Source organism: Panthera uncia, chromosome D1 (genome assembly GCF_023721935.1).
Source record: "Panthera uncia isolate 11264 chromosome D1, Puncia_PCG_1.0, whole genome shotgun sequence".
Classification (NCBI taxonomy): domain Eukaryota; kingdom Metazoa; phylum Chordata; class Mammalia; order Carnivora; family Felidae; genus Panthera; species Panthera uncia.
This window is the reverse complement of record NC_064808.1, coordinates 49,680,468-49,704,038: the sequence shown is the minus strand read 5'-3', so window position 1 is coordinate 49,704,038 and position 23,571 is coordinate 49,680,468. Positions and strand designations below refer to the sequence as shown.

Sequence of the window (23,571 nt, the reverse complement as noted above, 5' to 3'; positions counted from 1 at the left end):
TGATTTGAAGGGACACATGCACCCCAATGTTTATAGCAGTGCTATCAATTATAGCAAATTATGGAAAGAGTCCAAATGTCCATCAACTGATGAATGGGTAAAGAAGATGTGTGATATATATATGTATATATATGTGTGTGTGTGTGTGTGTGTGTGTGTGTGTACATATATATACATACACACACACACACACACAATGGAATTTTCCTTGACGATCAAAAAGAATGAAATCTTGTCATCTGCGACATCATGCATGGAATTAGAGTGTATTATGTTGATCAAAATAAGTCAGAGAAAGACAAATATTGTATGATTTCCCTCATATGTGGAATTTAAGAAACAAAACAGATGAACGTAGGGGAAGGGAAGGAAATATAAGATAAAAACAGAGAGGGAGGCAAACCATAAGAGAGTCTTAAATGCAGAGAACAAACTGAGGGTTGCTGGAAGGGAGATGGGTGGGGGGAATGGGCTAAATGGGTGATGGGCATTAAGCAGGGCGCTAGTTGGGATGTGCTCTAGGTGTTCTATGTAAGAGAGGAATCACTGGGTTCTACTTCTGAAACCAATACTACACTGTATGTTAACTAACTTTAATTTAAATAAATAAATTAAAAAAAAAGAATGCTTGGGGCACCTAGTGGCTCAAAGTTGAGTGTCCAACTTTGGCTCAGGTCATGATCTCATGGTTCATGAGATCGATCCCCATATCAGGCTCACTGCTGTCAGCCTGTCAGCACAGAGCCTGCTTCAGATCTTCTGTCTCCCTCTTTCTGTCTCTCCCCCACTTGTGGTCTTCCGAAATATAAATAAATATTAAAAATATTAAAAAAATAAAACAGAATACTCTATCTGGCAGTTAACCTTTCTATATGAAGGAGAAATAAAGGCTTTCCCAGACAAACAGCAATGAGGGATTTCATCACCACTAGCCCTGCCTTGCAAGAAATACTGAAAGGAGTTCCTCAAGCTGAAACAAAATTCTAATTAGTGGCATGAAAACTTATAAAAAATATAACATACTGGTAAAGATAAATATTTAGAAAACTCTAATTCTCTAACATAATGTGTTTACCACTGAATGCTATAAGAGTTAAAAGAATATTAAAAATAACTATAGCTATTATAATAATATATACTATAAATAGAGGTAAATTATGGTATTAAAAATGTAAAAGAAGGAAGAAAAAGGGGGGACCCTTTGTAGGCAATGAAAACTAAATTGCAACCAACATAAAAGACTTTTATTTATGAGATGTATAAGCCTCATCATAACCACAAATCAGAAACATAGGGTAGATTCGCAAAAGATTAAAGGGGAAACAGAGTATATCACCACAGAAAACAACAAATTTACAAAGTACTCGGAAACAGAAGGAAAAAGAAACAATAGAAATATAAGGCAAACAGAAAGCAATTAATAAGATGGCATTAGTAGATCCTTACATATCAGTAACATTCCTAATGTAAATGCATTGAACTCACCAATCAAAAGGCACAGAATGGCTGGATGGATTAAAAAACAAGACCCAACTATATGATGCCTACAAGAGATTCACTTCAGCTTTAAGGAGACACATAGGTTCAAAGTGAAGAGATGGAAAAAGATACTCCATGCAAGTGGAAACCAAAAGAACGTGGGGGTAGCTTTACTAATATCAGACAAAATAGACTTTAAACAAAAAATGGTAACAAGAGACAAAGAAGGTAAATATATAATATATGATAAAAGTGTCTGTTCATCAAGAATATATAACCGTCATAAAAAGATAAGCACCCAACCTCAGAGCACCTAAATATATTAAGCCAATACTAACATATCTGAAGGCAGAAATAGACAATAATGCAATAATAATGGGACATCAGTACCCTGCTTTCAGCAATGGGTAGATTATCCAGACAGAAAATCCACCAGGAAACAGTGGGTTTGAAATACACATTAGACCAAGTGGACCAAACAAACGTTTATAGAACATTCTATGCAACAGCAGCAGAACATATTCCTTTCAAGAGTACATGGAACAGGATACATCATATGATAGGACACAAAACAAGTCTTGGGAAATTTAAGATTAAAATTATATCCAGTATCTTTTCTGACCACAATGGTATGGTACTAGAAATCAATAAGAGGAGAGTTGGAAATTTCCATATATGGAAATCAACCAACCCATTCCTGAACATCTGATGAGTCAAAAGAAAAATTGAAAGGGAAATAGAGAAATATCTCAAAACGAATCGAAGAGGAACACAACATACCATAACCTATGGAATGCTTCAAAAGTAGTTATGAGAGGGAGGTTTATAGCTATAAATAGGTATATTAAGGAAATATAAAAATCTCAAATAAAAACCCTGCCTTTACCCCTCAAGGACTGTAAAAAGAATAAACAAAGCCCCAAATTAGTAGAAGCAGGGAAATAACAAGATCAGAGTGGAAATAAATGAATTAGCAGAAAAATAGTAGAAGAATCAATCAAATGAACAGCTGGTTTTATGAAAAAGACAAAATCGACAAGCCTTTAGTTAAACTAAGAAAAAAAAGACTCAAGTAAATAAAATCAGAAATAAAAAAGGAGTCATTAAACCTAACACCACAGTAATGCAAAGAACCATAAGAGATTATGATGAACACTTATATGCCAATGAATTGGATACCTGAGAAGAAATGAATATATTCTTAAAAACAAACCAACCACCAAGACTAAATAAATGAGAAATAGAAAATTCTGAACACACAAACAATGAGTACGGAGATTGTATTGATAACCAAACTCTCTAGACACAGTACACCCCAGGACCAAATGTCTTGACTGGTAAATTCTACCATACATTTAAAGAAGAATTAACACCTTTTCAGACTCTTCCAAAAAAAATGAAAAGGAAGGAATACTGTCAAACTGATTTTATGAGGTCAGCATTATTCTGATGCCAAAGCCAGATAAAGGCACTACAAGAATACTATAGACCAATATCTTTGATGAATATAGATGCAAAAATTCTCAACAAGATATTAGCAAACTGAATTTCAGAACACATTAAAAGGATCAAGAAAAATTAAAGATTAAAAGAAAATTAAAAGGCTATAATGTCATGTCAATTATACCTCAATTTAAAAATGGAAAAAAGGCAAACCAAAGAATGGAAGAAAATGTTTGCAATGTATATGTATGACAAAGGACTGGTATCCAGATTATATAAAGACTCTTTCAGCTCAACAGTATGTAAGAGAATGTAATTAAGATGGGCCAAAATCTTGAACAGTTAACAGAATAATACATTTAATGTTCAATAAGTAAATGAAAAATTGGTCAACATCAGTCATCAAGGAAAGGCAAACTAAAACTGCAATAAGGTAGTACTCCTCATTAGAATAGTTAAAATTAAAAAGACTGACAATATCCAGTGTCAAGGAGAATATAGAGCAACTAGAATTCTCATTACTGTTGGTGGTAACTATTTTAGAAAATTGTTTGGAAATTTCATAAGAGGTTACATATGCACCTGCCACACAACAATGAAATTTCATAGGTATGCATTTAAGAGAAGTAAAAATCTATGTTCATACAAAGATTTTTGTATAGACTTCATAGCAGCTTTTTTCGTAATAGCCCCAAACTGGAAATACCCTAAAATATCAGTCAGTAGGTAAATAGAGAAACACAATATGATGTGCAATGAAATTCTACTCAACAATACAATTGAATAATTACTTATACTTGCAACAACATGATTGAATTTAAAAATTATGCTGGGCGGGGGGGTGCCTGGGTTGCTCAGTCTGTTACATATCTGACTCTTGATTCTGGCTCAGGTCATGATCTCATAGTTCATGAGATCAAGCCCTGTGTTGTGCTCCATTCAGTCAGTGCAGAGCCTACTTAAATTTCTCTCTCTGTCTTTTTCTGCCCCTCCCCCACTCGTTTGTTTTCTCTCTCTCTCTCAAGATAAATAAATAGGGTTGCCAGAGTGGCTCAGTTGATTAAGTATCCAGCTCTTGACTTTGGCTCAGGTCATGATCTTATGGTTGGTAGGTTCAAGCCCCACATCGGGCTCTATACTGGTATTATGGAGCCTGCTTGGGATTCTCTCTCTCTCTCTCTCTCTCTCTCTCTCTCTCTCTGTCTGTCTCTCTGTCCCTCTGTCCCTGCCCTGCTTGTGTGCTCTGTCTTTCATTCTCTCTCTCTCTCAGAAAAAAAAAAACAACCTTAAACATAAATAAATAAACTTGAAAAAGTAAAAAAAAAAAATTAGGCTGGGCAAAAGAAGCCATCAACAAAATAATACATAATGTATTATTCCATATATATAATACATAGTGTATTACACATAAATATAAATATAAAATATATAAAAATATATAAAATATATATGTATATCGAAATAATTTATAGTAACTAAAATCAGTGGTTTCCTAGGGGTGGGACAGAGGGAAGGATGGACTGCAAAGGAGCACTGAGAATCTTTTAGGAGGATGAAAATGTTTTTTGTGCATTGATTGTAGGAATGGTTTCAAGGTTTCAGTGGTTTCAAGTTGGTAAAATTCATCAAAATATGGAAGGATGCATTTTATTGTGCACAAATTATTTCTCAATAAAGTTGACATAAAAAATTTCTGTCCTCTAAATCCTGCTCATACTTATCTCTATTTCAGTCTTGATTTTTATATCTGGAGTGTACAATATCTTGAGTATCTTACATTCATGGTTGCTTTGCTTTGGACAAGAAAACCATTCTTCCCATTCCATTTAAATGAAAATTGGATCCTGCCTCTTCCACAAGCTTTTAGCTTCCTCATTTTCTTTTTAATGATAGATTTCTTAAAGAAAAATAGGAAGGAAACTTGAAATTTAGCACTTCTGGCTCAATAAATATTTGTTGATGACATAAACTGATGAGTGCATCCCATGCACTTATTATTTAGTCTCACTTCTGCCCTCACAATTTTTTGGAAAAATTCTTCTTAAGCCGTATTGATACATTCCAATTACCCAGTCTAGGGTGTATCTCCAGTGTATTCATCCTGCTCAGTCCTGTCTAGGGACCTTCTCTTTGTTGACTATCTCTCCTCTCCTACCCATCATGATAATGTGCCTTTAAGTGAACTAGATCATATAAGTACCATGGATCAGAGGCTTAGCAAAGATATGTTTAAAATCCCAGCATCTATTCCACAAATACTTATTGAGGTTTTTCAGTATGCCTGGAAATGTTCTGGTGCTGTGGGTTGATTGATGAATAAGACTCCTTTGTGGAGTTTACATTCTAGGTGAAGGAAGCAGACCACAAATTTGTAAAGGCTTGAATAGGCAAAATAACTTCAGATTTTTTTAAGTGCTAAGAAAGAAATAAGCAGGTAATAGGAGGGAAAGTAACTTGAGGTTACATTCAATCATGTGGTTAGAGAATATGTATTTCAGGAATTGTGTCCCTACTGCTCATTATGAGTTGCTTTAGGCTCTTTTTGCAGTGTCCATCCTATTCCAGGTTCTATAAAATTTAATGATCCAGCAATCCCACTTCTGTGTGTTTATCCAAGGGAAAATACTAACTCCAAAAGATCTATGCCATTATGTTCATTGCAGCAAAATATGGAAACGACCAAGTCTCCATTGATGGATGGATGGATAAAGAATGTCTGGTATATACATAATAGAATATTATTCAGCTATAAAAAAGAAGGAAATCCTGCCGTATGCAGCAACATGGATGGACCCTGAGGGCATTAGGTTAAATGAATTAAGATAGAGAAAGACAGGTATTTATGATCTCACTTATATGTGGAAATTAAAAAACAAAGAACTGAACTCATAGATACAAAGAACAGATTGGTGGTTGCCAAAGGTGGGGGTGGGGTGGGGGATGGACAAAAGGGTGAAGGGGGCCAAGAGGTACAATCTTCCAGTTATAAAATGAATGAGTCCTGGGTATGCAAAGTATGTATAATATGGTGATATATATATATATATATATATATATATATATATATAGTTGATATATATATCAACTATATAGATATATAGTTGATAATGCTGTATTATATATTTGAAAGTTAAGAGAGTATACCTTAAAAGTTTTCATTGCAAGAAAAAAATTATAACTATATATGGTGATGCAATGTTAAGTAGACTTATGGTTGTGATCATGTTTTAATACATACATATATTGAATCATATGCAACTGATACTAATATAATGTTATATGTCAATTATATCTCAATTTTTTAAATCTGGGAGTGTGATACTTTTAGCTTTTTTTTTCCTTAATATTGCTTTGATTACTTGGCGTCTGTTTGTGGTTCCATACAAATTTTAGGATTTTTTTTGGTTCTAGTTCTGTGACAAATACTTGTGGTATTTTGAAAGAGATGTCATTGAATCTGTAGGTTGCTTTGGGTGGTATGAACATTTTAACAACGTTAATTCTTTCAATCTGTGAGCATGGTATGTATTTCCATTTGTGTTGTCTTCGATTTCTTTAATCAATGTCTTAGGTATTTTTCAGAGTAGATATTTTACCTCTTTGGATAATTTATTTCTAAGTACTGTATTTTATTCTTTTTGATACAATTGTAAATGGGACTGTTTTCTTAATTTCCCTCTCTGCTCTTTCGGTAGTTGTATTACAGCAGATTTCTCTATGTTGATTTTGTTTTCTACAACTTCATTGAATTCATTTATTGGTTCTAATAGTTTTTTGGCGGAGCCTTTAGGATTTTCTACATATAGTATCATGTCATCTGCAAATAGTGACAGTATTACTTTTTCCTTACTATTTTGGATGCCTTTCATTTTTTTCTTCTGATTGCTATGGCTAGGACTTCCAGTACTATAATGAATAAATGTGGTGAGTGGACATCCTTGTCTTGTTCCTGATCTAAGGAGAAAGAACTTCCAGCTTTTCATCATTGAGTATGATGTTAAGCTGTGTTTTCTTATATATGGCCTTTATTGTGTTTTTGAGATATGTTCTCTCTATACCCACTTTGTTCAGAATTTTTCTCATGAATAGATGCTGAATTTTATCAAGTGATTTTTCTGCATCTATTGAGAGGATCATATGATTTTTATTCTTCATTTTGTTAATGTGGAGTATCACACTGATTGATTTGTGTATATTGAGCCATGCTTGCATTTCTGGAATAAATCCCACTTGATTGTGGTGAACTATTTCTTTAATGTATTGTTGAATTTGGTTTGCTAATGTTTAAAAAAATTTTTTTTAATGTTTATTTGTTTTTGAGAGAGAGACAGACAGACAAAACGTGAATGGGGAAGGAGTAGAGAGAGAGGGAGACACAGAATCCAAAGCAGGCTCCAGGCTCTAAGCTGTCAGCACAGAGCCCAACGTGGGGCTTGAACCCACGAGCTATGAGATTGTGACCTAAGCTGAAGTCAGACACTTAACTGACTGAGCCACCCAGGCACCCCGGTTTGCTAATATTTTGTTGAGGATTTTTGCATCCATGTTCATCAGGGATAATGGTCTGTAATTTTCTTTCTTTCTTTCTTTCTTTCTTTCTTTCTTTCTTTCTTTCTTTTTCTTTCTTTCTCTCTCTATTTTTCTTTCTTTTTCTTTCTTTCTCTCTCTCTCTCTTTCTTTCTTTTTCATTTTTCCTTCCTTCCTTCCTTCCTTCCTTCCTTCCATAATGCTTTTGTTTTTCTTGGTATCAAGGTCATGGTGGCCTCATAGAATGAATTTTGTAGCATTCCTTTCTCTTCTATTTTAGAATAGTTTTGAGAAAGGTTATGTATTAACTCTTCTTTTTTTTTTTTTTTGTATTAACTCTTCTTTACATGTTTGGTAGAGTTCACCTGTGAAACCATCTGATCCTGACTTTAGTTTGTGCTGACATTTGTTTGTTTGTTTGTTTTATTTGTTTATTATCAGTTCAGATTTGCTACTAGTAATGGGACTGTTCATATTTTCTGTTTCTTCCTGGTTCAGTCTTGGAAGATGTATGTTTCCCTGAATTTATTTTTTCTAGATTATCCAGTTTGTTGTTATATACTTTTTCATAGTAATCTCTTACAATTTTTTGTATTTATATGGTGTTCGTTGTAACGTCTCCTTTTTTATTTCTGATACTGTTTATTTGAGTTCTCTTTATTTCTTGATTAGTCTGGCTAAAGGTTTATACATTTTGTTTATCTTTCAAAGAATCAGTTCTTGGTTTATCTTTTCAAAGAATTAACTCTTTTGAAAAATCAGCTTTTGATCTTTTCTAATTTTTTAAAAAATTTCTCATTTATTTCCTCTCTAACCTTTGTTATTTCCTTCCTTCTACTAAATTTAGGCTTTGTTTGTCATTCTTTTTTAGTTCCTCTATGTGAATGGATAGATTGAGTTTTTCTTCATTTCTTGAAGTGGGCCTTTATTGCTATAAACTTTCCTCTTACAACTGCTTTTGCTGTATCCCAAAGATTTTGAATGATAGTGTTTTCATTTTCATTTGTCTCCAACAATTTTATAAATTTTCTCTTTGATTTCTACATTAATCCATTGATTGTGTAGTAACAGGTTATTTAGCCTCCACTTTATGTTTCTTCTAGGTTTTTTCGTTGTAATTGATTTTTAGTTTCAAACCACTGTGTTTAGAACAGATGTTTGATATGATTTTAATTTTAAATTTATTGAGACTTGTGACATATTATGTGATCTATTTTGGAAAACATTCCATGTGCACTTGAAAAGAATGTGCATTCTGCTGTTTTTGGGTGGAATGTTCTCTATGTATCTGTTAAGTCCATCTGGTATAAGGTGTTGTTCAAGGCCACTATATATTTTTTTTTTTTTACTGATTTTATATCTGGATGATCTATCCCCTGTTATGTAAGTGGTTGTTAAATGCCCCTACTATTACTGTGTTATTGTAAATTTCTCTCTTTATGATTGTTAACATTTGCTTTATATATTTAGGTACTCCTATGTTGGGTATATAGATATTTATAATTGTTGTATCCCTTTGTTGGATTGATCCCTTTATCATATGTAGTTACCTTTTTTTGTCTCTTGTTATGGTCTTTGTTTTAATGTGTATGTAATCTGACTATTGCCACCCCACCTTTTTCATTTCCATTTGCATGGAATGCCTTTTTCCATCCCTGTATGTATCTTTAGGTCTGAAATGAGTCTTTAAGCAACATTAGATACATCTTATTTTTTATCCATTTGCTACCCTATATATTTTAATGGGAGCATTTAGTCCATTTATATTTAAAGTAATTTTTTTAAAAGTAGGCTTCACATCCAGCATGGAGCCCAATACAGGACTTGAACTCATGACCCTGAGATCAAGACCTGAGCTGAGATTGGGGTGCCTGGGTAGCTCAGTTGGTTGAGTGACCAACTTCAGCTCAAGTCATGATCTTGTGGCTTGTGAGTTCAAGCCCCACATCGGGCTCTGCGCTGACCGCTCTGACCCTGAAGCCCATTTTAGATTCTGTATCTCCCTCTCTCTCTACCCCTCCCCCACTCACGCTCTGTCTCTCTTTTCTTCAAAAATAAATAAACACTAAAAAAAAAAAAAAAACCTGAGCTGAAATCAAGGGTCAGATGTTCGACTGGGCGACCCAGGAGCCTCCTCTTCAATTTTCTTTCACCCCCTGGCCCTCCTGGAGTTGATCCCCACTATTTTTCAAAGTCAGTTGTTATGGGGACATACCTTCCAAGTGAGGGTCTCCAGGGCTGGGGTGCCCGGTATGGGATTTTTATCACCTTGCTCCTCCATGCTTATGATATTGCTCCTGTTTGCAGGTAGTCCCACTCAGAGTTTGGTACCTGATTGCATCTCTATCCCAAAGAAGGCCAAAGTGGCCTTCTCTCTATGCCTAGCTATGGAAGATCTGTTCACCAGTCTTCAGATCATTTTCAGAGTGAGTTGCAATACTATAGTTGTTGCCTTGTTGTGTCTTTAGGAGGAGGTGAACCCAGGATTCTCCTAGTTGGCTATCTTTTCTGTCTTCCTTTCCCAGTTATCATCTTAAGGTGTATGCCACAGAAATAACCAGGTTTCCTTTTCAATTGCATTATAATGAACTCTCATCAGATCTTTAACCATAGCCATTTATTTTTCTTTTTAAGTTTATTTATTTATTTTGAGAGAGAGAGAGAGAGCACAGGAGGGGTGGAGAGAGAGGGAGAGAGAGAGAATCCCAAGCAGGCTCTGCACCGCAGGGCTTGAACCCATGAACTGTTGGACACTCATCTGACTGAGCCACCCAGGCATCCCTAACCATAGCCATTCTTAGTCTTTTGTCATTTACAGACACTTACTGTTTTATTCTAATGCTTTGCAACATGTTCCTGTAAAAGCGGTTCATCTTCAAGGAGACTAATGGAAACGACTCTAACAAGTACAGGTCTCTGAAACCTTTCAGATCATACCAGTAAATTGGGTGTGAATTTGTAGAGCTCTAATGCAGAAACTAATGACTTATGAAACTGCTAACAAAAGATCAAGATCAATAAGAATTAATTACATGGAACTGAAGAACTGATGAGGATAGTTATAACTTTATATGATTTTTTTTTTTTTTTGGTTGGAAACATTGGTTCTTTGTGTTTTGTTTTCCCAGATTTAAGGAAACCCTTTTCTCTTTTCTCCCAAGCTACCAGCAGTTTGGTAAAATATACCTTTGTGAACAAAGGTGAAACATTTATCTTTTTCTCTCTTTCTGATACCTTCAGAATTTAGAAGCTTTCAATATGGTGTTAAGTATACTCTTAAGTATTCTTATTTCATGGCAATATAGTTATGCTTAAGTTTAATAAGAATCTATTGTCCTTCAAACTGATGTTTATCAGAGGGGAAGTGGGTAGGAGGATGAGTAAAAGAGGTGATGGGGATTAAAGAATACACTTAACATGATGAGCACTGAGTAATATATAGAATTGTTGAATAACTATATCATACACTTGAAGCTAATATAACACTGTGTGTAAACTACACTGGAATTAAAATCTAAAACTTTAAAAAAAAAAGAATCTGTTCTTCTTATAACAGGACACAATTGGAAACATTAGTTATATTACCAAGGCTTTGATTGGAATGTCATCTTTGGGAGAGATGTAATACTCAGATATGTAATAGACCCAGATATGACCACACAGCTTTAAGGAACTAAGGTTGACTTTATGGAACCAATAAACATTGGCCTAGTACCTGCTTACATGGTTCCCAGAAGCTTTAGCAGGTAAGTAAGGAAATTCGCTTCCTGGCAGTCCCAGGAACCTCAGGTTATTTAAAGATAGTTTGACAAGAGAGGAATTCACCCAAATCTATAGGTATTACAGGTAAAGTCTAATGGCTAGCACTTGGCTTGGCTTCCTAGCCTTGAGAGGCTTTTAAAAGTCTAGTCTGAGATTCTTTATGAAAAGTTCTAGCAAAGCAGACCTAGAAGATCCTATATGGTTAATTACTATTCTTGCTGCATTTACGTAAGTAATCAGGTTAACTTAATGAGACTAGACTTATTGTGCAAACAAATTAGTTTTACTTTGGTTATTTCTGATAGAAACAGGGGTGCCTGGAGAGAGAGAAATTACGTTTTAGCAAAAACCATAGTGCACCCTGGTGGGTATCAGATTCTAGTTCTGTTAGTTGTCTTTGAGGTTCTGTTTTCTACCTGTAAACTGGACTGGACTCTGAATTCTTCTAGTTTCCTTCAATATTTGGCTACAGCTCTCTAAACTAACATTTCCAATTTTCTCTCACATTCCTGCCTTGGAATCATTGAGAAACTACCCTTTTCTAGAGGCTCTGCAAGGTTAAGTTGGACAACTTGATATAAACTTCTAAGAAATCACCCCAACCACTCATGTATAGGTAATTCCATTCTGGTTGCTGTGTGGGCCATTCAGAAAGACCATCAGAGACCTTCAAATTATAAACCAGGAAAACCTGGCAGACTGCCACAGCCTGCCCTCACTCCATTTGAAGATGTTTTGAGCCTGACATCTAGAAATGTTCTTCACTGGCTGCCTTCACACCTCAGAAACTGGAATTATAGTCGATTCCAATCAACCATTGTTTCCGTTTTGTTTCCACAGAAATGCCTCATTAAATATTGGGTTGCTTATGCAATATAAGCCTAATTTGGGGAGCCTACTGTCTCCTGAAATGGGTTTAATGAAAGTGATCCATTGTCAGAACTAAGAGACTGGTTCAGGGAAATGGAGCAATCTACCAACTCAATTTCTGGACTGTGAGACTTCTTGGGGAAGTTTCAAAGGCAGGACTGAAGGGGAGTAGAATATGCCACCCCAAAATGTGCCACTTTGGCATGTGGATTGTTTTGAGCTGAAGGCAATTAAGAACCAGTAGATTCCAGAAAAAGCTTTTTACCTGTTTCTTAATTGCTTAGAGAATTTAAATAGGGGATTTGTCCCAGAAAGAGAGCTATTATCAGAAATAACTTTTTATATCAGAAAGACTTATCTGCATTGCATGGCAAGCATTGTTTACCAAACATTTGTTGTCATATTCCTGTGAGTTGTCTTCCTTTCCTTTGAAACCCTAGGCCCCTAATTCCTTCTCATTAGCTCAATAGCTTTAATTTCCTGATTGCTTTGAGTCTTCATGTCTTTGTGGAACTCCTGTATATACATAATTAAATTTGGTTTTCCTCTGTTAATCTGTCTTGTGTCAATTTAATTATTAGACCAGCCAACAAATCTAAAACTGGAAGGAAAGAAGAGAAAATTTTCCCTCCCCTACATCGTTATTTACATGAACCCTTCCCCATCTTCTCTGCCCAGGACTCTATGCTCCTGACCCAGTTCAAGGTTCTCCTTATTTGTGAAGACTTCCATTATACTTCTAGGTTGAGTTAATACCTAGGCTGAGTTTACAATAGCATCTGATGCTTACATGAATCATAATAACAATATTAAATTTTTTTCTGAGTCCTTCTGGAAATGTGTTCTGGTAAAGGCTTACTGCAAAGAACCACTCTTCTCTGTATGACTTAGTTAAGACTCATGGATGGAGGTCTCCCTTTTTAACTTACTAATAATGAGGACAGACATGGACCCTTTAAATTCCCATTTTTGTCTCATAAAAGGTTAGCTGAGCTGTTTGTCCACACTGATCAATCTAAGTAAATTGTTTGTAATTTAACTAAACATTAGTTAAGCTTCTCTCCTTTCTCCAGGGCTCTGAACTTTGATCAACTCTTATCTTGACTCAGCACACAACTACTTAATCAGGGAAAAACATTACTGGATTATTCCACTCCCTCTATAGCCTGTTCTTTCTAGCCTTGTTGACATTTCCCCATAGAAGAAAATTCCTTTCTGCCTGACCTTTGAGATTCTTGCACCTCTGTGGTTAGATTGTTTTCCTTATTGCAAGTTTCCTTCTCCTTATTGCAATAATACTTTCAAACAGTATTTTTTTAACCTAAGTTCCTTTTTTGTGTAGATAATATTCTGCCTCTGTAGCTGCTTATCAGAACAGTGACAACGCCAGATTCATATTTGTGTTCTTAGTATGTGTTAGTATGTTCTTAGTAGGTTCCTTCCTTGAGTCTGGTAGGATGGTGATTAACCTCCAGCCCAGACTCTGTCTCCCTCTGTGTCAGGGGGCCTGAATTTATGAAAAACTGTTTCACTTTTCTTTTTGTTGGTTGTTTTGCTTAAAAAAAATCAGTGGAATGCAACAAAAGTAGTTCTGAAAGGCAAGTTTACAGTAATAAATGAATATATTAAGACATTATTATAAATATCTCAAATAAACACCTAACATTACACCTCAAGGAACTAGAAAAAGAGAAGCAAATTAAGCCCAAATTTAGCAGAAGGAAGGAAATAATAAAAATCAGTGGAAGTAAATGAAATAGATACCAGAAAATAATAGAAAAGATGAATGAAACTAAAAACTGCTTCTTCAAAAAGATAAAATTGGCAAACCTTCAACTAGACTAAGAACAAAAGAAGACCCAAATAAATAAAGTTAGAAATGAAAGAGGAGACATTACAATTGATACTATAGAAATATAGAGAATAATTAGACTCCTGTGAAAATTACATACCAACAAATTACATAACCTAGAAAAAATGAATACATTTCTAGAAACACACAACCTACCAAGACTGAATCAGGAAGAAATAGAAAATTTAAAAAAATTTAATGTTTATTCATCTCTGAAAAAGAGAAACAGAACACGAGTTGGGGAGGGGCAGAGAGAGAGGGAGACACAGAATCTGAAGCAATCTCCAGGCTCTGAGCTGTCAGCACAGAGCCTGATGTGGGGTTCGAACCCATGAACCCTGAGATCCTGACCTGAGCCAAAGTCAGACACCTAACCGACTGAACCACCCAGGCACCCCAGAAATGGAAAATTTGAAAAGACCCATCCATACCAGTCAAGAGATTGAGATAGTAATCAAAAAAACCCTCCCCACACTAAAACTCCTGGACCAGTTTCCCTAGAGCATTCTGAACATTTCTAGAATTGACACCACTTCTCAAACTCTTTCAAAATATTGAGGAAGAGGGAACACTTCTGAACTTATTCTACAAAACCAACATTACCTTGATACCAAAACCAGATGAGCATATCACAAGGAAACTATAGACCAGTATTTCTGATATAGATGAAAAAATTCTCAATAAAATATTAGGGAACCAAACTTAACACATTAAAAGGATTATACACCATGAACAAGTGGAACTTATCCCTGGGATGTGAGGATGGTCCAACATATGTAAATCATTAATCACATCAATAACTAATCACATTTTCACATCAATAAAATGAGAAGCAAAAATCTCACATTTATGTGACTCACATTTATCTCAATAGATGCAGAAAAGCATTTGATAAAATACAATATCTTTTCATAGTAAAAATCCTTAACAGATTGGGTATCAAAGTAACATACCTCAACATAATAAAAGCCATATGCAATAAATCCACTGCTAACATAATCAATGGAAAAGAATTGCAATGTTTTTTTCAGCTCTGGAGACAAGATTGCCTTACTCTCAGTACTCCTATTCAATATAGTACTAGAATTCCTAGCTACAGCAGTTGGGCAAAACAAGGAATAAAAGGCATCCAAATCAAGAAGGAGGAAGTGACATAGTTGCTGTTTGGTGATAATATGATCTTGTATGTAGAAATCCCAATGAGTCAATTGAAAAGGTATTGGAACTAATGATTGATTTTAGTTAAGTGGCAGGTTACAAAATCAGTTTACAGAAATCAGTGGTATTCCTTTGCACTAATGATTAAGCATTAGGAAAAGAAATAGTTTCAGGGGAGTTAAGAAGGCAGTGTAGTAGGAGGATCCTTGGCTTGTCTTGTCCCTTGAACACAGCTAGATAATTATCAAATCATTCTGAATATCCAAGAAATCAACCTGAGGATTGACAGAACAAACTCCATAACTAGAGGGAGAGAAGAGGCAACACTGAGGAAGGTAGGAAGTGCAGAGATATGACTTGGGGGAGACATGGATTGTGGGTACTGCAGAGGGGAACGAGCCCTGATTGCAGAGAGACCAGAGAGAGTGGGGTGCACAGAGATATGCCCAAGAAAACTTCCCCAAAGCCATTGGCTGGAAAAACGAGAGGAGCTGATTTTTGTACTTTTGCAACCAGTGGGGCTCAAAGACTGGAGCTTTAGAGGTTGGCATGCGTGACTGGAAGAGAGACCTGAGGGCATTGCCCTACTCCTGGAGAGAAGGCAGGCAAGCAACCTCGGGGGTAGATGATGCAATCTGAGGATCACCTAAGGCACACCAGGAGAGACTGTTGGATCTTCTTGGAGCGCATCTGTGAGAGGTGGCATTTGCAGAGATGCCACTTTAAGGAAAACAGAGCCAGTGAGCACCATTTCCCTTCCCTACCTTCAGCATAGGAGCAGAGATGCCTGCTGAGGGTGGTTAACCCAGACACTGGCTCCTTAGATGGTTTTGCTCCAAATCCTACACCTTTGCGATCAGGTGCAGCTGTTGTTCTTGGTCAAAACTGCCTATGTCCCAGCACAGAGAGACACTCCCCCGGAAGACCAAGGCAGGCCCCCACCACAGCACATTCCTAAAGTTTAGAGTTTTAAAAGTCAGAAGGCTTGGCTTAGGATAGAGCCCAAAGTACACTGTGCTGGTCCAGGCAGTCAAGAAACCTGAAGACAGACAGCATGAAACATGATTTGAGGAACATTAGGGGACACATGAGGGGAAATTATTCACTCTTCTGGAAGTTCTTTGAGAGAAGATAGCACAGAGACCCCTCTTTGGGGACAAAGGAGCTGGCTGGCACCATGTCCCTCCCCACCCCCAGCATAAATAGACTTCAATAACAGCACAGCCACCACTGACTGCCTAACTTGCTTACAACATGTCCCTTCACCCTGCACCCTGCTGGCTCTGCCTTTCTTGGGCAAGTGTGCCTAACACTGGTGCAATGGGCCCCTTCTGCAGAGTCAGCAGAAACCCCCGCCTGCACCCCGTTCTGCAAGGCTTCAGTTATAGTGGAAGTGGCATCAGATGTCATTTAATAAGCTAACCAGAGCATGCCTAGTTAAAACTCACCACACTCTGGCTAAGGTCCAAACACTGCCCATTGCAAGCAAGGTAAGCCTCTTAGAAATGACTGATTTGAGGTATAAAGCATGTACGTGCAGGGATCAGATTGTGTACAGTAGAAAAAAATAGGGCTTTTACACTAAAATCTCTAGGGTAATAACCTTCTATATTGACCTCATTTTGTAACAACTGGACCCTGGCGGATACTTCTCTGCCCTTTGCTGACTCTGCTTCCATCCCCTTGTACTTTTCCCATTGCCACAGGCAGAAGCCTACATGGAAACCTGGTATTTTGATTTTGAAAATCTCTGGATCTAGAAACTGAGATGAATATGACAGCTTTTGAGGACTTTTGTTACCGAAAGACCCAATACTTTGCTCTATCATCTCTGTCACAGTGTACATACTTTACCCTGATCTCATGCAGAAGGTAAAGTGGCCAACTGGTAATTTTCTTCTTGAGTTCAAGGTAGGAAGAAAAAAAAAACATTATTTGTGCAACTTTACCTACTCCAAGCCTAGGTGAACATGCCTTATTTTTCCTACTTTCATGCTTTATGGTTCCTGGTTGTATAAGTGTTTATGTTTGGGAATATAAGTAAAAATATGTATAAAATGTGTGGTAATATGTGCATGGGATATACGCTTATTGATTTCTTAAATAGATATTTATTGAAAATGTTATCTGTGTCAAGAGATGAGGATAAAGTCACTGATAATCTTTGTCTTAAGAATTCATAAACTAGAAAAAAACAGCGACTTGAAAGTAAAGATATATTGTATGACAGAAAATATGTGTTAATAGTGGTAGGTATAAAACCTAGAGAAAAAGAGAGATGGAAAATAACAGCTCAGCTTAGTAGACTTCTAGAAAGATTGGGTGAAGAAGTGTCAGAGGAGAATACTGAAGGATGACTAGGAGTTTATCTAGATGTTAAGGCAGAAATGAACTTCGATAGAGGAAATGGCACAGGCAAAGACACAGATTCCTGTACCTTTGGGTATAGCAGAGATATGAATTAGCAGTTAGGATGGAAGGGGAAAGATGGATGGGGAAGGATGGAAGGATGGCCTTTCAGACAGTCGTGGTCAGGTAGAGATGCTGTAGGATTTGATCAGGCATTTGGACTTCAGTCTATAAGCAACGGAGAGTCACTGAATTGATTTAATGGGGGAATTGAAAATGATACGATTGTCACTTTCTATAGATTATTCTATTCTATTTTTAAAATTTTATCTTGAGAGAGAGAGAGAGAGAGAGAGAGAGAATGAGAGAGAATGAGAGAGAGAGCATGAGCAGGGGAGGGGCAGAGAAAGAGGAAGAGAGAGAGAATCCCAAACAGCCTCTGCACTGCCAGCACAGAACCCAAACTAATGAACTGTGAGATCATGACCTGGGCCAAAATCAAGAGTTGGGCACTTAACCAATGGAGCCACCCAGGTGCCCCTCTTCTATTCTGTTTTTTGAAAGAGCAATACAGGAGGCAGAGAGATCATAGAAGTATAACAAATAGAAAGTATAGGGTCAGAAAATAGGTTGATGATAACTGGGAATAGAGAGGAGGAGAGAAATTTGAGATCTGAGATACAATCTAGTGACTATTTCACCTGTCTAGTAGGTAGAAAGGAAAGGAAGGGAGAGAAATGTCTCCCCTTTTCAGCCTGAGAGACTGTCTTAGTATTTGTGTCAATATAAGAAAGAAAGGGAGTATTTATGTAGAAAATAAATTACGGAAAAAACAGAGGAGTATAATAGTTTCAATTTTTGTTGTCCTAAATTGAAAGTTAAATGAGAAAATGTGTGTAGAGTGACTGGTTCATATTTGTGCGTTAAGTAATATTTATTTGTTATTATTACAGATAATTAATACTTGTCATATACCAAATAATAACTGTTTATATAAGTTATTACATTTAATTCTTACAGCAAATGGAGAAATTAGATACTAATATCCTCATTTTATAGATGTGGAAACTGAGGTTTGTGTAACTGAAATTACTTACTCAAGAAGATCTATATATTAATTCATAGAACTCAGATTCAAACCAAGTTGTTCTGAAAACTTATACTACCATCATCATCATTATTTCTATTATATATGTAAGGAAATTGTCAGTGAGGTCCTGTAAGATGTTTGATGTGTAAATCAGAACTCTGAAAAAAAAAAAAGCCTCAGTTGCTTATGGAGATTTAGAAGTCATCAACAGTTAAATGATAGCCAAAGTCAGAAGAAATGAGGTCATGCAGAGAGTGTAGACTCAGAAAGTGAAGAAGTGAGGGAAATGTCAATATTAAATGATGAGCAGAAGGAAAAAGATGATAAAGGAAAGGATGTCATTAGAGAAAAAAAAGGAATAAGAGAAAGCAAGGGAGAATACATCTTCAAGAGTATCCATAGTTTTAATTATGACTGAGAGATCAAGCAAGATAACCAAAAGCAAAATCAGTAAGTTTGGCCATTGAAAGGTGGTTTTGAATTGTGCAGAACAGATTCATCGAAGAGATGAAAAGCACACTACATGGAGAAGCTTAGAGTGAAGGGTAAGATGATAAATATATTTATTCTTTTATTAGAAAGAAAACCAATAGTATAGGAGATAGGGAAGATAAAGGGAGAAAAGAAGTTATAATTGTTAGAGAAATAACCAGAGAAGTATGTGAAGTTTTGAGCACAGGGAATACCCTTATTATAGCTAAGACAATTTTTTTTATTTAAAAAAATTTTTTTTGATGTTTATTTATTTTTGAGACAGAGACAGAGCATGAACGGGGGAGGGTCAGAGAGAGACACACACACACACAGAATCTGAAACAGGCTCCAGGCTCTGAGCGGTCAGCACAGAGCCCGACACGGGGCTCGAACTCGCGGACCGCGAGATCATAACCTGAGCGGAAGTCGGATGCTTAACCGACTGAGCCACCCAGGCGCCCCAATTTTTTTTTAAAGACAACTCTCCCCTGTGAGGAAAGGATAGATTGCTACAGGTTTGTAGGTATGTGTGGTCAGAGAGGTGAGTGGTTTAATTTATTTATGTTGAGGCTTTTAATTTCTCTGTGGTATGGTCGGAAAGACAGAATCCTGAGAGTGATGAGATGGAACCGGGTTGGGTTAGTGTGGGGACTGGGAAAGAATTCTGTTCCCCCAGCTATGGAAGGGGTATTGGAAAGACACAAGGAAATAGTAAAGAAGGGTGCCAAGGTTTGTGGAAACACTGGCTGTAATAAGAAACTTTTGCATTTGTTGTGATTATTCTGTAGTTTAACCTAGTGACTGGTATATAAGTGAGACAAAATCAAATATTAACTGACTTTAGGTTCAGGAAATTAGACTTAAAAAAATCAAATGGAGAAGAATTGTGATAAAGAGGAGTGTCAACTTGCCAAAAACTCTAACTAATGAACGAACTAACTAACCAACTAATGAGGATGCAGTTGGGGGTGCCTGGGTGGCTCAGTCAGTTAAGCATTCGACTTCAGCTCAGGTCATGATCTCGTGGTTTGTGAGTTCGAGCCCTGCATCAGGCTCTGTGCTGACAGCTCAGAGCCTGGAGCCTGCTTCAGATTGTGTCTTCCTCTCTCTGCCTCTTCCCCGCTTGCGCTCACTCGCACTCTCTCTCAAAAATAAATACAAGAAAAAAAGAAATAATAAAATTGATGAACCGCTATCAGACTTATCCCAAAAGAAAAGAGAAAGGAACCAAACAAATAAAAGCACAAATGAGAGAGGAGAAATAACAAACAATACCACAAAAATATAAACAATTATAAGAGAATGTATTAAAAATCGTATGCCCTCATATTGGACAATCTGAAAGGAATGGATTAATTTCCAGACACATATAAACTACCAAAACTGAAACAGGAAGATATAGAAGACTTGAACAGACTGATAACCACCAAAGAAATTAAATCAGTAATTAAAAATCTCCCAAGGAACAGAATTCCAGGACCAGATGGCTTCACAGGGAAATTGTCCCAAACATTTAAAGAAGAGTTAATATCTATTCCTCTTAAGCTGTTCGAAAAAAGAGAATGGGAGGAAAACTATCAAACTCATTCTAGGAAGCCAGCATTATCTTGACAAGGACTCCAGTATAAAAGCGAATTACAGGCCAATATCCCTGATGAACATGGATGCAAAAATTGTCAACAAGTACTAGCAAATCAAATTCAATAGTATATTAAAAGAATCATTAACCACGATCAAGTGGGATTTATTCCTGGGCTCCAAGGTTGTTTAATATTTACAAATCAATTAACATGATACAGTACATTAATAAGAACCATATGATCCTCTCAGTAGATGCAGAAAAAGCATTTCACAAAGTACAACATCCATTCATGATAAAAACCTTCAACAAAGTAGTGGTGGAGGGAAAATACCTCAACATAATAAAGGCCTTGTGAAAAAACCACAGCTATTATTATCCTCAGTGAGGAAAAAGTGGAGCTTTTCCTTATGGTTATGAATAAGACAGGGTTGTCCACTCTCACCACTGTTGTTAAACACAGTACTAGAGGTCCTAGCCTCAGTAATTAGACAATAAGAAGTAATAATATTGTATCTAAATTGACAAGGAAAAAGTAAAACTTTCAGTATTTATAGATGATATGATATTTATAGATGATATGATATAGAAAACCCTTAAGACTCCACCAAAAAATACCCACACAAATTCACTAAAGTTTCAGGGTACAAAATCAACGTACAGAAATCGGTTGCATTTCTATACACCAATAATGAAACAGCAGGAAGAGAAATCAAGGAATCATTTCCACTTACAATTGCACCAAAACCTGTAAGATACCTACAAATAAACCTAACCAAAGTGGTAAAAGATCTATACTCTGAAAATTATGAAACACTAATGAAAGAAATTGAAGAGGGGCCTCCTGGGTGGCTCAGTTAGTTAAGTGTCTGGCTCTTGATCTTAGCTCAGGTCTTGATCTCAGGGTCATGAGCTCAAGCCTCACTTTGGACTCCATGCTGAGCATGGAGCGTACTTAAAAAACAATAAACAACAGCAAACATCAAACAAACAAAAAAGAAATTGAAGAAGACAGAAAGAAATGGAAAAACATTCCAAGCTCATGGATTGGAAGAACAAATACTGGTAAATTGTCTGTACTACCCAAAACAATCTACACATTTAATGCAATCCCTATCAATATACCATAAGCATTTTTCACAGAGGTAGAGCAAACTATCCTAAAATTTGTATGAAGCAACAAAAAACCCCAAACAGTCAAAGCAGTCTTGAAAGAGAAAAGCAAAGCTAGTAGCATCACAATTCTGGACTTCAATTTATATTACAAAGCTATAGTGATCAAGACAGTATGGTGCTGGCGCAAAAAAGACACATACATCAATGCAAGAGAATAGTAAACCCAGATATAAACCGAAAATTATCTTTAACAAAGGAGGAATAAGTATACAAGGGGAAAATCTTCAACAAATGGTGTTAGGAAAACTAGAAAACAACATGCAAAAGAATGAAACTGGATCACTTGTTACACAATACATAAAAATAAATTCAAAATGGATTAAATACCTAAATGTGAGACAGAAAGCCATCAAATTCCTAGAGGAGAACACAGGCAGCAATCTCTTTGACATCGGCCATAGCAACTTCTTTCTGGATATGTCTCCTGAGGCCAAGGAAAGAAAAGCAAAAATGAACTATTGGAACTTCATCTAGATAAAGAGCTTCTTCACAATGAAGGAAACAAGCAACAACACTAAAAGGCAACCTATGGACTGGGGTAAGATATTTGCAAATGACATATCTGATAAAGGGTTGGTATCCAAAGTATATAAAGAAGTTATAAAACTCAACACCCATAAACCAAATAATCCAGTTTAAAAAATGGGCAGAAGACACGAATAGACATTTTTCCAAAGAAGACAAACAGATGGCCAACAGACACGTGAGAAGATGCCCAACATCATTCATTATCAGGGAAATGCAGATCAAAACTACAGTAAGATATCACCTCACACCTGTCACAATGGCTAAAATTAACAGCATGGGATACAACAGGTGTTGGTGAAGATGGGGAGAAAAGGGAACCCTCTTACACTGTTGGTAGGAACGCAAACTGGTGCAGCCACTCTGGAAAACAGCATGGAGAATCCCTCAAAAAGTTAAAAATAGAACTACCCTATGATCTAGCTACTAGATATTTACCCACACTACTACTAGATCGCACTACTAGATATTTACCCACAGGATACAAAAATACTGATTTGAACAGATACATGCACCTCGATGTTTATAGCAGCATTGTCAACACTAGCCAAATTATGGAAACAGTTCAAATGTCCATTGACTGATGGATGAATAAGGAAGATGTGGTGAGTACACACACCACACACACACACACACACACACACACACACACAGAATATTAGCCAATTAGCCATAAAAAAGAATGAGATCTTGCCATTTGCAACGACATGGGTAGAGCTAGGGAATATTATGCTAAGCAAAATAAGTAAGTCAATTAAAGCTAATACCATATGATTTTACTCATATGTGGAATTTAAGGAACATAAAAAGTGAACATAGGGGAAAACGAGGCAAACCAGGAAACTGATTCTTAACTATTTGTAGGGAACAAACTGAGGGTTACTGTAGGGAGGTAGGTGGGGGATAGGTTTTGAGGGCAGTTGTAATGAACACTGGGTGTTGTATGTAAGTGATGAATCACTAAATTCTACACTTGTATGTTAACTAACTGGAGTTTAAATAGAAACTTCAAAAAAAAAATAAAGAAAATTATCCCAATCACAATAACTTCAAAAACAATACAACACTTAGGCATAAATTAAACTAAGGATGTGAAAGATCTGTATAATGGAAACTAGAAGGCTTGGCTGAAAGAAATTGAAAGAGACATAAAACAAATGGAAAGACATCTCATGCTCATGAATCCCAAGAATAAATATGGTTAAAATGGCCAATCTATTCAAAGCTATCTACAGATTTAATGTAATCCTTATCAAAATGCCAAAGGTATTCTTTACAGAATAAGAG

The 23,571-nt window shown here is 36.3% G+C and overlaps 1 protein-coding gene across 2 annotated transcripts in view; it reads right to left on the bottom strand.

The window, feature by feature from the left end:
* LOC125936687 (interferon-induced very large GTPase 1-like) overlaps positions 1-23,571 on the bottom strand; it is a 55,751-nt gene that overhangs the window by 20,648 nt on the left and 11,532 nt on the right. Inside the window, exon 2 of one of the 2 annotated variants that reach the window (XM_049650932.1) lies at positions 22,087-22,183. The exons of the other annotated variant lie outside the window; for it this stretch is intronic. The gene's annotated coding sequence lies outside the window, so the exon portion shown is untranslated. The remainder of the gene's footprint in view (positions 1-22,086; positions 22,184-23,571) is intronic. 2 annotated transcript variants of the gene reach the window in all.